At 35.1% G+C, this 4,268-nt stretch overlaps 1 protein-coding gene across 2 annotated transcripts in view; it reads right to left on the bottom strand.

The window, feature by feature from the left end:
* Positions 1-4,268, bottom strand: part of hivep2b (HIVEP zinc finger 2b) — a gene marked incomplete at its 3' end in the record, with an annotated part of 49,169 nt that overhangs the window by 17,113 nt on the left and 27,788 nt on the right.

Below are 4,268 nucleotides of genomic sequence, written 5' to 3'. Positions count from 1 at the left end.
GAGCCAGCACTGCATAAAGGTCCATCTGTTTTTGATGCCTTCAGTGTGAATCTACAATTTTCATATCCACGAAAATAAAGAACACTCTTTGAAAGAAAAGGTGTGTCCAAACTTTTGATCTGTACTTTATGCCAAACATAAACAAAACAAGAAAAAATCTCTCATTACAACAATTGAAGACTCTGCAGGAAATTTTACCAACGACCCACAAATCATAAATAATGCCTTCAGACAATTTTATTATCAGAATCAGAATCAGAATCAGTTTTATTGCCAATTTCAATGAAAAGGATTCACAGACTACGAATTTGCTTCGGTGAACAGGATTCACATTATGAATTATTTAACAGTAGTAAGGAAAATTTCCTAAAATAAATTGATCATTTTCTCAATAATATTACACTTCCATCATTAACAAAGGAACAGGCAGACATCTTACATACCCCACTTACAGCCACAGAATATAAAAAAGCACAAAAAATGTCAAACAAAAAAGCACCAGGATTAGATGGACATCCCCCAAAATTTTACAAACATTTCTGGGAATTACTATCACCCTTTTTTGTTAAAATGGCAGATGAAATTAAAAAACAACCAGTTCATCCCATATCACAGGAATACAGCACTAATCTCTACTCCTCAAAACTAACAAAGATCGATTTTCTGAGGATTGCTGCTACAGGCCTATTTCCCAGATTAACACCAATATTAAAATAATCAGCATAGCTTCAACAAACAGCATTGAATCAGTTATCTCATCTCTTGTTCACCCAGATCAAACCAGATTTATTAAAGACAGATACTCTTCACACTAGACACCACATAGTGGTAACAGAATGACCCCCGCATGCAGAAATGCACCAGAACTCAGAAGACTTTATTCCTAATAAATGTCATGCTGCTGAGTGCATCCCAAAATTGTAGTGGTTTGGGTGGGGGTCTTTTATTTGGGGGGGGGGGCATTTGTTGACCTGATGGATAGCCCCTCATCAGAGCTAAACAACAAAAGAAATCTGAAGCTTCTATGTTTAATAGTTTTTGAGCTATAACCCTTTTTGTAAGTCCAGGCACCCCTTTATCATATAAATTGGGGGTCCGGGGGGTTGGGGGGCACTGAGTGGTGGGTCTGATGGATAGAGCTTCATCAGAGCTAAACAACAAAAGAAATCTGAAGCTTCTATGTTGAACAGTTTCTGAGTTATAAGCCTTTTTTCATGTCCTGACACCCCCTCTTTGAAAGGAGCCCCCTCCTCAAATATGGGGTGTATTTTAAAACCGTTGGCTGGTGCAGTGTAGGTCAGACTCATCTACAGTTCTGCCAAATTTCATGTTGATCGGTGCAGCCGTTTTTGTGTTACGATTGACCAAAAATCACTGAAAAAAAAAAACTGTGACTCGGGTCATAATTAAAGTAATGGTAAAATTAGGTTTTGGACAATCATTTATTCAATAAACCAAAACATTTTACAATAAACCGAAAGCAGTGGTTATAACAAAGTTTAATTTTGACAAGTTTTACACTTCACAGAGGTACCAGACAAGGATGCCCTCAATCTCCCTCATTATTTAGACTTTCATTGAACCGTTAGCAGCATCAATCCGTCAAAACATTAATACTGAAGGCATTCATACGAATAATAAATAAAATTAGTTTATATGCAGATGATGTACTATTGTTCCTACAAAACCCAAATAAATCAATTAAAGAACTAATCCAAGTCATTAATACATATTCCAAAGTTTCACAATAAAATGGAACAAAATCAACCACAGTAACAATAAATGGAGACAGCAATATTTTCACACATAACAGCTCCCTCACTACTATCTACTGACCAGATCACATTTTTAGGCATACAGTTCTCCCCCAAGCTGTTCCACCTYAATTCTACCTCTCTACTGAAAACAATAAAAGATGATGTACAGTGATGGATAAAAATACCCCTTTCAATTATGGGACAAATTAACACAATTAAGATGATGATATTACCTAAACTCAATTACTTATTCACCATGATCTCTAACCTGCTGCAGTATTTTCACCACTCTGGACACAATAACATCATTTTACCAGAAAAATAAAAAACCTAGAATAAAACTAACAACATTACAATAGTCAAAACTTCAAGGTGGCCTGGATGCACCAAATTTCCACCACTACTACTTAGCTAACCAATTACAATACCTCATCAAACGGTCACACTCCACATTAATCATTTTCATCCATGTCTGGACATCGAACAATCTGACTGTAAAAACATATTGATAAGAGACGTACCATTCATTAGCAACACAGTTAGTCATCACAACTGTTGTAAAAATCCAGCAATGGCAGCAAACCCTGCTTAGTGGAAGATTAATAAAATAAACTATATTTTCACCCAAATAATAATAACCCAGATTTCACTGCAAATAAATCACAGCTGTCTGGAATCACACACCTCCAACACATCTTTGACAAACATAACTTTTTAACATTTTAACAGCTTATTGATAACTATAACACTAACAGGAAACTCTCACCTGGGACAACTACTACTAGACAGCGTGAATAAAATTCCTTAATCACCAAGAACACTCACAAAATTATACAAATCCCAATCACTAAATGGGAAAAAGACCTTGATATCCATACAGATAATCAGTTTTGGAATAGTTTCTGACAAAACATTTTTACCATGTCCAACAACACCATCATACAGTTAATACAATATAAAATACCCATACAACACATCTGACACAACACAGGATGCACATCATGGGACTTAAAGAATCAGACATTTGCACACACTTAATGCAACTGATGACCACCTCCAGGCATTCTGGCTCTGTCCACCAATACAAAACTTCTAAAAATAAATAATCATGAAACTGTCTCAAAWCTCTGGTCACACCATCACACTATCCCCTTCCATCTGACTTTAACATAACAAACCCAAACACTACGAATAACATCTTACAACGTGCTCTTTAGTTATCCTTAATCATGTCCATTTGTGACAYCATTTATGTTCTGTGTTTTGTCTTTGTCCTAAATGGATTAAAAATAAAAATTAAATAAATAAAAATAAAGCTTTATGTGAAAATTAAAAAAAGAAAAAAGAAAGTGACATTCAGAACAATAAGGATGCTAACATCAACTAGAAACACAGGACAAAAAAAAATAAAGTTTCAAGAATGTGAGAGAAGATTTCCCAAAAGTCSTGTAAAATAAATGAATTTCTCTGTAAACTATGGCCCAAACCTTCAGGTTTCCTAAAACCAAGTGAATGTGTGTGTGTTTGTAAAATTATTGTATAAATGTTTGTATTTATTGTGTGTGTCTGTGAGTGAAGGAAATGAACTGTTTTCAACATAAAGCATTAAGTCATAAAGGGCCTAATATTCCTTGAAGGAATACATGGTTATTACTCCAGAATGTTRGGCTAAGATCATCTTCTGCTGAAAATTAACAAGTTGAAGCCATTTTTTAAATTAAACCTTGAATATAATGAAGAGAAACTGTCTTAAATTACTCTCCACGACCACCGCTCGAAGGTAAACTCAATATCTGTTAAATTTGTTTTATCTATTTTTGTGTTGGTTTCATGTTGAATGCCTGACAGCCATCTTGAATTGGGTGTTTTCATTACCTTATCCAGTGGTTCATGGGGTATTTTGCTAACAGACAGACTACATTGCTTCAACAATTAATACCAAAACTTTAAGCAAAAAATATTGCGCTATGTGTGGCACCCAGAGTGTGTATTGTGGACAGTGCTGCACTACATAGATATGTACAGGAGATACCCTAAGGACCGCCGCTGCCTATTGGAGCGGACATTTCGGTGCGGCCTCCATCTTGGATGGGTACCTCTCGCAATCGCAGCGCATTTATTTATACTGAGAAAGCTGTTCATCCAACTAAAATAATCACAACTCCATGATTTTTTCACATGATTTGGTTTTTTACAATCAGCAGAGATGTACAGTAGTTATGTTCCTGGACATGGTCACACAATAAAAATAAGAGCTTTCATGCTGAAATACATTGTTTTATTCTCTTAAATTGTCTCTTAAATTGTCTTTATTGTCCCTCTGTGGTTATATTCAGGTGCATCAGCAGCAGTGGTGGACAGTAACAAAGTACTTTTACTTTATTACTGTAATTAAGTACATTTTTTGAGTATCTTTACTTTACTTGAGTAGTTATTTATTTGGGAACTTTTTACTTTTACTCCACTACATTTCAAAGACAAATATTGTTTGTACTTTTTACTCCACTACAT

This window comes from Austrofundulus limnaeus, unplaced genomic scaffold (genome assembly GCF_001266775.1).
Source record: "Austrofundulus limnaeus strain Quisiro unplaced genomic scaffold, Austrofundulus_limnaeus-1.0 Scaffold728, whole genome shotgun sequence".
Lineage (NCBI taxonomy): Eukaryota > Metazoa > Chordata > Actinopteri > Cyprinodontiformes > Rivulidae > Austrofundulus > Austrofundulus limnaeus.
This window is presented reverse-complemented; position numbering and strand designations above follow the sequence as displayed.